Genomic DNA, 13,888 nt, shown 5'->3' with positions numbered 1-13,888 from the left:
AATACAGTGTCATAGGTATAAGAGAAATAAAAATGAGTTGTGCGAATGACCAATATTTGCTTTACTATTCAGGCCATACAAGGAAAAATATATCGGAAATATAGAATTAGTATCTCAAACGTAGAACCAGTTTACACATTTCTTTTGCAATTTATAAAGGCATAACCAGCACCTGCATGATAACTAAATATATGTACACTGCTTATTTAATCTGTACAGACAGATTATAAATACTAGGTTTTTCCTGATACTTACTGAATAATAGCTCATGGGCGGGCGCCTTCTTCATGGCTGGGTAGAATGGAAAAATTACGCGTGCTGCCATACTGAAATATAGTTAGTCAAGATCTTTTTTTATGGATAGTTAGTCAAGATCTTGATAAAGATACAATGTACTATATTGGCCTAGAAACAGGATTCAAAAATAGCAACTTTAAAAGCAACTAGCGATGTATTATGCTCTGTTCTGTACTATGGATGTGCTAATTGGAGTGTTCTGTAATGCCAAATTAACTATTACTATTAAGCAATAATCAGCTAGCAGTGTAAACAAGATATAATGTTCTGACAAATTTAACTATTATTAAGAGCAACTAGCAGTGTTCTGTACTAATTGCAGAAAGTAGGCTATGTACCCGTATACCATAAATCATATTTTAGTCTTCAATAAAACACAGGGAAACCAATTAAATGAATCTGAACATGGCTCTGTTTCACTTCTCTTATAATTGAGCAATTAGTTCTTTTGATGGAGAGAACAAATCAATGCTGACCAAGAACTAAAAGTGTAAAACAATGATAAACTTATGTACCAATTGGATGGTCAAGCTATTGTGAATTCAAGTGTCGCAAATACTACATGGTAAGTCCACACACTTGCTGGTATCGAAAAGTCCATTTCTGCAGCACACGACACACTGATATTGGTAACCTCCTGGCAAACCTTTCAGGTAGATAGGCAAATGCTAACACATCATGTGTCTATTGAACCCTGCAAACTTCAGGGTGTCAATGGTTTGAAGTAAAAGTAACAAGGGCATCTATAATATTCAGTTGGTTTGGTACACACTTAAAACTTCAAAAAAAATCATATTATCCGAAATGATGCAAAATGGTATCAGGACTGATCAAAATGACCAGCCAAATCTTTGACATTCAATTTGTAACCTATCTTTTTATACGAAATGGACTGCAATATAGCAGTATGAATGTACGTCAGTCTGATGGTGTGGTTGTTCTATTCATTATAAGAAAAGTACAATCGTACTTGTGCTTTCATATGCTAATAAAAAATGACTAAGGATGATCGATAGACGAGCAACCAGAAAAGGCCTATGTACATCTTACCTGGCTACGACACCATTGTGCATAAATAGAAGCAGCTTGTTAAAGAATCCTCAGTTCTTCCTCTCTTGTTCCAGATTCATGTACAACAATTCAGTTGCACCCTCACATGTTAACATGTGGGTAGGTTTGATTACTGAGTTCTCTATCGAATATTTCTGCAATGCCGTCGCACATAAATGGATGTATTCATTACACTTATTATAAAGAAAAATATAGTATCTCCCAAAGAAAATAATAATGGATGCGCGTACATCAATCATGTATTCATTACACTTAATATAACAGCATTAATCATATATACTGCTGAAATAATAAAATAGGTACTTACCCTGGAACCACCAAATTCATGTATCATGGTAAATACCTATTTTATTACCAATCCTCAAACTTAACAAAGTATGCAGACTCACTTATAAATCAAGGAGTTGGTCATCTTTAGTGGCTAATGTCTATGATGCAAAATTTATTTCAGTTAGATACTGACCACAAAGACAAAACAATAATCAAATCTAGGTTGCATCACTTGCATGCTCAAAAAATAAGATTTGGCATATCATTCATGACGATATGACCAGATAAGGAAAAACAAGCAACCTGACATAACCTCAATTACACAGCGGAAGTGAGAATAAGAAAAAAGAATGCAACAAAAACCAATCAAATAGTATGACAAAACTCAAGATGTGTCAAAATACTCACCTATCCAAAACCAGTAAGACCTTACAGAAGTTGGTTGATAAGTGTTGCCCGCAGATCTTGCAGCTCTGTAAAACGTAAAGAGCCAAAGGTGAAATTGCAGTTATGTCAAGTCAAAGAATGTAGTACTGCTCTGAAAGAACATATATGGTACAAGTGGAATTTAATAGTTTGGTTAGCAACTACTTTTATTGCATATATAAATAAACTAGAAAGTAACTAAGACTGGAGTTTGAGGCAAGGTGTACATATTCAAGTCTGATATTAGCAGAAGTACACTGCAACCTCACTTTGAAAACATAACGGGACTGATTTAGATGGACAAGCAGTTCAAGTTGATATCATATGCCATCTACATTAATAATATATACATACCGATCAAACTTAAAACCAGATGTACAAATAATGATCGGACCACTGCCAAAGCTTTTTGACATATCTTAGATATTTATGTTGCTCCAGAGAAAGAAATCTACTTGATGAAACAATTAAGCCATGAAATTCTAAAGAAATACTTACTTTTTGTCCGTGGTGTTCCACTGACAAGTGACAATCCATGTGTTTGAAGTGATGGATGCTTGCACTAGGGGAAATCAAGAATCACCAATGTTAGAAGAAATCTGTAAGCAGATCCTCAGTTCTATAGCATTAATGGTTTAACATGTCACCATTTCACGTTTTGAATTCTGAAATTGGATAACTACGTCATCCTTGACAATGTTGACCTCTTCGATACAAAGAATGATGTTCGCTCCTACCCTTTTCAAGGTCCTTTGAAGCCTCTTGTCATCAGTGGTCGTAGTCTTGTGAACGACCTTCTTTCTAACATCAGTGGAAAGCTAAGTACAATAACAAGAGGAGAAATGTTTCATGTATTTGTAATCTTATAAGCTGACACACATCCACTAAATGGCATTGAATAAAAGATCAATCTCGAATTATTCAGATGATGGCCGCAATGATTCACATGGCACAAATTATTCATTCTGAGGAAACATTTTAGGTCTGAAACAAAGGATTCACACAGGTAAAATAGATATTGAAAATATAACATGCTGAAAGAAGGAAACACTGCTGCTCATAGCAAAACCAATCCATGAATCAAAGCAGAGTTAGTTTTCTTAAGATAAAATTGCTGGGCCAATGTGGTGCCTGGGTCCATCACTGGGGGTTGAAACATGTATACTACAGGAAGAGAGGAGAGGATGGAGACCATATGAGGGAGAAAGATCTTACCCATGTCGTTGCTGCCATGGGTGGCTACTCGTGGTCACTGAAAGTAGATGGGAGAGATGGGGCCACCTGCTGCCCTGTTCCTACTTCACTGGACGCGGAGGAAGCAGAGGCCGCCTGCCTCGCTTCAGACCACCGGGAGCGAAGGGCCCTTGCGCCCCTCAGATCTGCTGCCATGGAAAGGTGGGAAGAGGGAGCTGGGAATGGGTTGGGGCAGTGGCGCCGTGGGAGGGAGGGGGAGGTGGACGCTCTCGGCTGAGGTGGCTGGTGGTGGAAGGAAGGTGGCCCCTGCGATGGCCGTCGGCGGCGACGTGAGTCGCAACCCTAAGCGGCGCCATACGAGAGAGGGGTGGATTGAGATGAGGGAGAAAGGGGATTCAGTGAGGCGCCCTGGGCAGTTCTAGGTTTTGAGAAAAAAATAAAAAATCATGGGCTGGGCCACGGTAAACGTTTTCGTTTGTGCGCGTAGGCCCATTTACCACCTGCTGTTGGTCGGCGTTATTTGCCGACCGATCGTTAGATGAGGATACGATCTTTCCCGACCGATTGTTCGATAGGAGAGACTTTTGTATTCCCGACCGACCGTCTCTCGTTGTACAAATGTTTTCCCAACCAACTATCACTTAGAAGTTCCATCAACTATCTATCGGTCGGCGAAAATGACTTTTGCCAACACACATCAGTAGGGAATAAAGTGTCGTGGTGTAGTGATTACTTATAGCCTCGTATTTCTTCGTCAAATTTTCGGTTTAGTTAGGCCAACTAGCTCGATTTTTCTTGACATGGGAAGAGGTGCTTTGTGATAGGTTTGATCTTACGGAGCTTGGTCCCAGTGACAGAAGGGGAACCAACACGTATGTATCGTTGCTATTAAGGAAAACAAGATGGGGTCTATTTCTACATAAATAGATCTTGTCTACATCATGTCGTCGATCTTATTGCATTACTCCATTTTTCCATGAACTTAATACAATAGATGCATGCTGGATAGCGGTCGATGTGTGGAGTAATAGTAGTAGATGCATGCAGGAGTCGGTCTACTAATCTTGGACGTGAAGCCTATGTAATGATCATTGCCTAAATATCATCATGATTATTTGAAGTTCTATCAATTGCCCAACAGTAATTTGTTTACCTATCGTATGCTATTTTTCTCGAGAGAATCACTAGTGAAATCTACGGCCCCGGGACTCTTATTATATTTACCTTCGAGATCTATTCTTATTTGCTTTTATTTTCAGATCTATTAATCCAAAACACAAAAATACCTTGCTGCAATTTTTATTTATTTGTTTTATCGCATTCCCGTGAGATGTATTTATCCAATCTACTACAGTCTTACCCATCTTTTTACCCGTGAGGGATTGACAACCCCTCTCTTATGTCGGGTTGCAAGTATTTGTTCTTTGTGTGCAAGAGTTGTTTACGTGGTGTTGCATGGTTCTCATACTAATTCGATAACCTTGGTCTCATCACTAAGGAAAATACCTACCGTAGTTGTGCTGCATCATCCCTTCCTCTTTGGGGAAATACCAACATAGTTCAAGCCACATCAACTATCCGCTGGCCATGTCAAAGCAAATATTTGTTATCTATCCATTCTTGTGTGGTTTGAGGAACATGACAAATTCTTGGACGGATTAAGCCTCCCGATTCAATGTACTCCCCCCGTTTCTAAATATTAGCCATAGTAGAGATTCAATACGGACTGCATACAGATGTATATAGACATATTTTAGTGTAAATTCACTCATTTTACTCCATATAAATCTCTAGAAGGGTTTATATTTAGGAAGGGAGAGTGTATCCTTCAGGGACTTATCACTCTCAAAGGTTCCATCCAAGGTGGATGGGCCCACTTGTCAACCTCCAGAAATTGAACCTCCATATAGGAGGGGTCTATCAGGAAGATGTGAAAACCCTGGGTCGCCTTTCCAGTATGCGCCATATGAATTTCGGTCCACGGCTGAACCATATGAAGGCTCTTTGGTATTTAGCTTGAGGTTAGGCTAATCTTGCTGCCAACAACAATTGTTGGTTCATAAATGTGTCTCGGTCCACGTTTGTACTGGAGGATCTAGGATTTGAAGTTAACCTGGGCGGAGTTTTAAGGAAACAAAAAAAATTAGGTTCTTAATCAGAAATCTCATCTCCTTGCAATTTACATTATTTTCCATTTGCCTTTCGTTTTTCTCTCCCCCACTTCACAAAAATTTGTCATTTTATTCGCCCTCTTTTTCGGTCGTCGTTTTCTCGTCAGATCTCCTGTTTGCTTGAACTTGTCACCATGAGTGACTTTGGCATGGTAGAAACATATGATGGCCTAACTCCTAAAATTGGACGATTTGGCAATCTGGATGCTAAAACTTTTGTTTTGGGGCAAGGGAATATTACGGGCAAATAACATATCCAAGAATTTTTCAATTGTGTCGGAAATTTAACTCTTGATGATACTCCTATACTTAAAAGAACAACATCCTATGCAGAAGCTATTTCAGCACTAGTTCTGAAACTTGAGAATAAATTCATCCGTACTCATCCTACTTTGCAAAGATTGTTTTATGAGTTACCTGTTATAAAGAATCCCAAAGCTAAAAAGTTGGCTAGCCTTGTTCTTATGAATGAATTTGACTACATAATATGGGAAGCTAGGGAGATCTTTGATTTTTATGGTATGAACCGTGAAAAACCGGTAATAGATGAGATCCTTTATAATAGTGATTATATGTTAAGCACTTGCTTGGAAATAATCAAACTTTTTATGAGAATCTTAAAAAGGAAGTGCCTATTTAGACATAATCCGACAAGTTTCTAATGATGTCAGTCAACACTATTCTTGGATTGTTGCCGGAAATCAAAGGGGATACAATGATAAGCAACTTGATAGTGCTAAAGTCTTTATGGATGAGGTGTTTTATGTTGTCTTTGCAAAACCACCTAACAAAAACACTTCCAAGGGAAGTGGAAACAAAGATGAAAACACTTAGATCTTTGCATTATGCCTAGCTAGGGGCATAAAACGATAACGCTTGTTGGGAGGCAACCCAATGAATAAAATTTATTTTTGTCTTTTTCTTTCTGTTCTTGAGTGTTTTCACACTTATTCTACTGTTATGATTGTTTTTTTGTGTGTTTTGATTAGTTTTTGTACCAAGCAAAGCCTTTGGGATTATGTTGGGTGATAAGTGATTTGATCTTGTTGAAAAACAGAAACTTTTGCGCCCAGAAAAATAATTTTCATAAATCATAGAAACGTCCTTTTGCTCTTTATTTTTTTCAAAAGATTTATATACCAATTTTCCCACGTTGTCCTTATTTTTCAGAATTTTTTGGAGTTACAGAAGTATAGGAAGTATTCAGATTGCTACAGACTGTTCAGTTTTTGACATATTCTGTTTTCTTTGCGTTGTCTGCTTATTTTGATGAATCCAGGGTTTCTATTAGAGGGTATAAGCTATAGAAAATTTGGAATATAGTAGATATGATGCAAAAATAAAATATGAATGGGTTTGCAACAATACTTATAGTAGTGATTTGATTTGTTATACTAACGGATCTCACGAAGGTTTTGTTAAGTTTTGTGTCATTGAAGTTTTCATGTTTTGGGTAAGATCACGATGGATGAAGGAATAAGGAGTAAGAAGAGCCTAAGCTTAGGGATGCTCATGGCATCCCAAACTATTATCTAAAAGCCTCTTCTTGGTTAAGATTGCTCTCTATGCTTCACTTAAATCTTTTTGAGCTTTGGAATTGCTCTAGTGCTTCACTTATATCTTTTTGAGCATGCTGTGCTTTATTATTTTTGAAGAAATGCTCTCATGCTTCACTTAGATTTATTTGAGAGTTAGTAATTTTTTAAGAAATTCTCTCTTGCTTCACTTAATTTATTTTGAGAGAAGAAAATTTTATGCTCATGTTCTTCACTTAGATTTGTTTGAGCTATCAAAAGCAACATATGAAATTAGTCCCGAAGTGATAGATATTCAAAAGGGATATAATAAAAACTTTCATGAAGATCATTGAACAAAATAAACTTGATTCCTTGTAATATTTTTGCGATATGTTGATATAATATGTGAGTCATGTTGATGAGTAATTATGCTTTAGTGAGAATATTGGTGTTAAGGTTTGTGATTCCCTATGTAAGCACGAAAGTCAATAGTTATGCAATGAAATTACATCCTACTTGTGGTCCATTATTCGGTGTTAGTTATGTTTAATGCTTGCTTATGAGATTTTCGTTTCTTGGTTGGATGCTTATCAATCTTTTGCTTGCCTTCATTTGCACCAAGTATGATCACTACTTGTGCATCCAAAATCCTTAAACCCAGTTTTGCCATATGAGTCCACTATACCTACCTATGTGCGGTATTCTTTTGCCGTTCTAAGCAAATTTGTATGTGCCATCTCTAAATTTCAAAATAAATTCCTCTTTTGTTTGCTCGTACCGCTCATGAAATGGTAGGGGGTGGCTGATATTTTTTTTCCATGCTAGATGTGTTATTCTCAAGATGAGTGTTTATCACTTGTCATTGCATGAGAGTACGACAAAGGTATTAGGGATGCCCAGCCCCGAAATGAAAAATGAATTTACTTTATGTTGTCAAATAATAAATTCCTTCGAAAGTGTTGGTATGGACGGCACCCGTGGATTCAGTTAGCCGTGGAATGTGAAAGTATGGTGGAAAAAGGAATAAACTTTATTTTCTATTTTGTCACCGCCTATGATATATCGAGCATGGAAAGTATAGGGAACTACTCGATCATTTTCGTTGACAGGAAAAGCATGCCACCCAAAATGTTTTATCTCTACTTTTTCGCTTTGAGCTCTAGCACCTCTACAAATCCCTACTTCCCTATACGAAGGCCTTTCTTTTACTTTATGCAATTTTTATTTTTATTTGAGTCTCCATCTTCTCTTATAAAGCACCAACTAAGGGGCACTATGATCGTACTTGAGCACTGGATGTAGCTAATATGCGAGTGTGTTTCATGAATGGATCAATGATTGAGCATAATGAGCTAGAGATAACTTGGTTTAGTGTTGATATTTTGAAAGACATGGTTGCTTGTTGATACGCTTGAGTATTGAAATCTTCATGTCAAAACTAGACTATTTCTTTGAATCATATAAATTCCAAATGTCCATGCTGCAAAAAATATATATGTGATGAACATGTTAGGCAACATTCCACATCAAAAATTCTGTTTTTATAATTAACCTACTCGAGGACGAGCAGGAATTAAGCATGGGGATGCTGATATGTCTCCTGTATCTATTTTTTTTATTGTTCTATGATGTTATATTATCATTCTTGGATGTTTTATAATCATTTTATAGCAAATTTATATCTTCTTTGGGACTAACCTATTGACATAGTGCCCAGTGGCAGTTGCTGTTTTTTGCTTGTCTTTTACTTCGCAGGAAATCAATACCAAACGGAGTCCAAACGCAGCGAAACTTTTTGGTGATTTTTTCTGAACTAGAAGACACACGATGGGCCAAGAAAGCACCTGAGGGGAGCCCCGAGCGGAGCACAACCCACCAGGGCGCGCCTGGGGCCCAGGTGCGCCCAAGTGGGTTGTGCCCACCTCGGTGGTCTTCCACACCGCCTCTTTGCTCTATAAATACCCCAATATTCCATAAACCCTAGGGGAGTCAACGAAAATCAATTCCAGCTGCCGCAAGTTCCAGAAACACCAGATCCAATCTAGACACCATCACGGAGGGCTTCATCATCCTCATTGGTGCCTCTCAGATGATGCGTGAGTAGTTTATTGTAGACCTACGGGTCCGTAGTTAATTAGTAGCTAGATGGCTTCCTCTCTCTCATTTGATTCTCAATACAATGGTCTCCTGGAGATCTATTTGATGTAACTCTTTTTTGAAGTGTATTTGTAGGGATCCGACGAACTTTGAGTTTGTGATCAGATCTATGTTTTTATCCATGAAAGTTATTTGAGTCTCTTGATCTCTTATATGCATGATTACTTATAGCCTCATATTTCTTCTTCGAATCTTTGATTTAGTTAGGCTAGCTAGATCGATTTTTCTTGCCACGGGAAGAGGTGCTTTCTGATGGGTTCGATCTTACGGTGATTGATCCCAGTGACAGAAGGGGAACCGACACGTATGTATCGTTGCTATTAAGGATCACAAGATGGGGTCTATTTCTACATAAATAGATCTTGGCTACATCATGTCATCCTTTTTATTGCATTACTCCATTTTTTTCATGAACTTAATACACTAGATGCATGCTGGATAGCGGTCGATGTGTGGAGTAATAGTAGTAGATGCAAGCAGAAGTCGATCTACTAATCTTGGACGTGATGCCTATATATTGATCATTGTCTGGATATCGTCATGATTATTTGAAGTTCTATCAATTGCCTAACAGTAATTTGTTTACCCACCGTATGCTATTTTTCTCGAGAGAAGCCACTAGTGAAATCTACGGCCCCGGGTCTCTTCTTTATTATATTTGTCTTCGAGATCTATTCTTATTTTCTTTTATTTTCAGATCTATTAATCCAGAACATAAAAATACCTTGCTGCAATTTTTATTTATTTATTTTATCTCGCGTTCCAGCGAGATGTATTTATCCAATCTACTACAATTTTTTCTATCTTTTTACCCATGAGGGATTGACAACCCGTCTCTTACGTCGGGTTGCAAGTATTTGTTCTTTGTGTGCAGGAGCTTTTTACGTGGTGTTGTGTGGTTCTCCTACTGGTTCGATAATCTTGGTCTCATCACTGAGGGAAATACCTACCGTAGCTGTGCTGCATCAACCCTTCATCTTTGGGGAAATACCGACATAGTTCAATCCGCATCAACCATATGCCAGCCAAGTCAAAGCAAATCTTGGTTGTCTATCCATTCTTGTGTGGTTTGAGGAACATGACAAACTCTTGGACGGATTAAGCCTCCCGGTTCAGTGTACTCCCTCCATTTCTAAATATCAGCCTTAGTAGAGATTCAATACGGACTAATACAGATGTATATAGACATATTTTAGAGTGTAAATTTACTCATTTTACTCCATATAAATCTCTAAAAGGGCTTATATTTAGGAAGGGAAAGAGTATCCTTCAGGGACTTGTCACTCTCAAAGGTTCCATCCAAGGTGGATGGGCCCACTTGTCAACCTCTAGAAATTGAACCTCCATATAGGAGGGGTCTGTCATGAAGATGTGAAAATCCTGGGTCGCCTTCCCAGTATGCGCCATATGTATTTGGGGCCACGCCTGAACCATATGAAGGCTCTCCAGTATTTAGCTTGAGGTTAGGCTAATCTTGCTGCCAACAACAATTGCTGGTTAATGAATGTGTCTCGGTCCACGTTTGTAGTGACGGATCTAGGATTTGAAGTTAACCGGGACAGAGTTTTAAAGAAACAAAAAAAAAATCAAAGCCACAATACTATCAAGAAGTAATGATAATCAAGAAAATTAATTGACCAACAATACACATTGAGGCAAAACAATGAACACAATGAATTGTTAAAGTAATTTCTTAAGAACTAGGCGATAAACCCTAAACCCTAAATATAACGCAAAAAATATAAAGTCTAACTTGAACTCCCAATGGCTGAATCTTCCATGATTTAATCCAAAATGGTTAATCTTCTTGTCCATTAGGTACATGTAACATGTCAGAACAATCAGATTTACCTAAATCATGGCATAATATGACACTTGTTCGAACAAAAAAATAAGACATGTTTTTACCTCTAAGTTATACTCCCTCAGTCCGAAAAAGCTTGTTCCTAGCTTGTCTCTCAAATGGATGTATCTAACACTAGCTTGGTGTTAGATACATCCATTTAAGGGACAAGCTTTTTCGGATGAAGGGAGTAGTTATTCCTCAAGGATTTGGTAAATGGCCTCAATGGTCTATAATCTGCTCCTTTGTGCCTCTGTTGTCTGGTCGCTTGCTGTTTTGAGCGGGGCGCATGATGGCGGCGCCTCTCCTTCCGTGCAAGCGACATCAAGAAAAGGTGCACTCGCTTATTCTTTTCCATCTAGAATCATCGGCGCGCTGGACATACCTAGATCGCGCTGCGGCAAGGCGGCAGTGCAGGGCGCCTGGTGCCGCATCAAGGCGGCGAGGCGGCAGGCCATGGCAGGGCAGGTGTGATCGCGTGAGGCATGGGGTAGGACGATGTGGAACCACCACCATCGAGAAGGATTTGGGAACGTTAATGTCAGCCTGCGTACAACAACTAGTGGGCTCATTTTTTTTTTCATTGGGCCATCTCACACTTAGAACAACTAACGAGCTGCGTACAACAACTAATGGGAACTTGACTGGCCCATCTCCAGATTTTTAAGGAATCGTTACCTGCCCTGTCTCCCAGTGAATCGTTTCTTTCTTCTTCTCCCCTCGTCATGCCTCGACCTCACGGGACCTTCCAAGCTCGTTCTCATGGTGGCCACCGGTCAAAAACTAGTATGGGGGTACCCTAGGTTTACGAAATTTACCCGGGACGGCCGCCCCTACATGACCCCACGCTGGATCCGCCCTTGACGTTTGGCATGGTAGCATTGATTTTTGTGATGCCTTGGCTTCATATCCAACACAACTTCTATTTGTAGGAGTGCTTTTGCATTGATCCAGAGAAACAAATAAAATATCAGTGTTTTGTTTGTTGAGATGCTACTGAACTGTGATGTTTGTCTCTCGTCGCTGCTTACTTCAAAAGACGTTTGTGTAATATTCTTAGGCAAGTGCTATTAGTTATTCCGTCTTCTGTGCTAGCAAAGACTTTAGAGATTCAAATCGATCATTCTGTTCATATTTTGGAGACCTATAATGAATTCATTAAAATACTAGCTAACGTTAAAACTAAAAAAACTACTAGCGTTTAAGTCCGAGTCAGCGGTGCATTTTGTTATCTTTAGCGAACTCGTTCTGTCTTACCCTCTCCTTGATGAAGATCCTCTGACTACAGTACACTCAATCGATTGAGCCCCGAGTGCACGGTACTCAGGCCACACTGTATCTTCAACAGCATTCAGCCAAACGATTAGAGATGAATTTGCTACATTTGTATACAAAAAAAGTAAGAATAAAACAAGAAACAGGATGAATTTGCTACATTTGCTACTTTTGTAATCTTCCCTTTTTGCGTAACAGTGTGCGCAAGCGCACCGAGGTACATAGCTTTATTCAGAATCACATGACTGAACGGGAAATGTCGTGCACATCAACCGAGCCCCGTTGTAGATGTATCAAGCAGCAAGAGCGTCGCAAAGCTGCACGATACAATATACCATGGTACCGGTTACTAAAGAAGACTTGCGTCTGGCTTGGGCAGGATGCTCGCCAATGCATCTGTCGAAACAGGTTTCGTTCAGCTTCATAGATAAAGCTCAAACGGACGAACCGATACAAAGTTATGAGAAGATCCTCGCACAAACAGGTCATAAGAAAACTGGCAACCAAGCAAGTAGCACAAACACGAAATCAGGCACACCTAATAGGAACCAGCGTAAACTAATAAAAAGGAATGGAACCGCACCGCCTTGAGAAACCATCTGACACTGTTGTACCGAACACAACAAGCTACCTGTGAAGAGGGCCGCTTGCCTTCTCGCTTTGGGTCATGGAGCATCGATCCTGCTAGGAGACAATGAGGACCAAGAACGATGACAACAAGGACACATGTATAAGATAGGAGACCACAGAGACCACTCAGATTCGAGGACGCTGCATGCCAAGGTCAAGGCATGCTTGAAGCTGTTGGCCAGCTGCAACCGAAAGGATCGAGGCTCCACGACGACGCCCTGAAGGAGGTGACGAAGCCACGCGTCATCGCCGTGGAGCCCGAAAAGACAGACTAGGGTTTTCACCAGAAGCCCTGGCACCATGAGGTGCTTCGGTGCAGCCCCGTCGATGGAGGGGGCCAAGATGGGCGACCGCACAGGGCCCTCCAAAATTTGGGGCCCCAAATTACCATGTATTAGGATTAGATAATTTAATCCACCTGCAGCAAAGGTCTAGGAAAAGCGTATAGAGAGCCCACTCAGCAGCAAAGCCAGCCCACGGGTCCTCGTACATCTATCGACCAGGCATGTTTCAGTCAACGATCGCTAACCCTAAACACAACACGCCGATCGGCTTGCTTCTGCCAATCGCCCATGATGTCATCGTCTGCTGACTGCCTTCCACCGATCGGCCAGGATGCCGTCGTCTGCTGTCTTCCCCCATGGCTGCCCCCAGTCCTCCACTACTAGTGTACTCGGTATAAATGTTTCATCTGCTTAAGCCCATCCATCTCTTTGATTACTACTAGTACTTGATTAAGCTTGATCTCCCCAATGCTAAGTTAGGAGTAGATGAGTAGGTTAATATTATTTGTCCACAGGGCTAGGTATTGGTATTCCAGGCTGGCACTAAATTAGGTTGACAGGGACTGAATTAGGATGAAATTGAGATTGTCCATGGAATCTTGGTCATGAATTTATTTGTCAACAAAGCCAAGTTAGGAGGAGTATGGAATTAAGTTTGTTCCTGATCAGTGGTAATAAAGTGAGAATCTGTTTTAGTTATATTAGTTCTTCTATCGTATGAAAATTTTGAAATAATTTTAGGCCCTATTTTGA

The 13,888-nt window shown here is 39.7% G+C and overlaps 1 long non-coding RNA gene across 1 annotated transcript; it reads right to left on the bottom strand.

The window, feature by feature from the left end:
- Nucleotides 1-323: 323 nt before the first annotated feature.
- LOC123100983 (uncharacterized) lies at nt 324-2,625 on the bottom strand. The gene is made up of 3 exons (XR_006448580.1): nt 2,563-2,625; nt 2,047-2,111; nt 324-1,502 (listed from the first exon to the last, which is right to left on the bottom strand). It is a non-coding gene; the product is annotated as an uncharacterized lncRNA (long non-coding RNA).
- Between the last annotated feature and the right edge of the window lie 11,263 nt (nt 2,626-13,888).

Source organism: Triticum aestivum, chromosome 1B (assembly GCF_018294505.1).
Source record: "Triticum aestivum cultivar Chinese Spring chromosome 1B, IWGSC CS RefSeq v2.1, whole genome shotgun sequence".
Taxonomy (NCBI): Eukaryota; Viridiplantae; Streptophyta; class Magnoliopsida; order Poales; family Poaceae; genus Triticum; species Triticum aestivum.
Note: the sequence above shows the minus strand (reverse complement) of the source record. Positions and strands in the feature narration are given on the sequence as shown.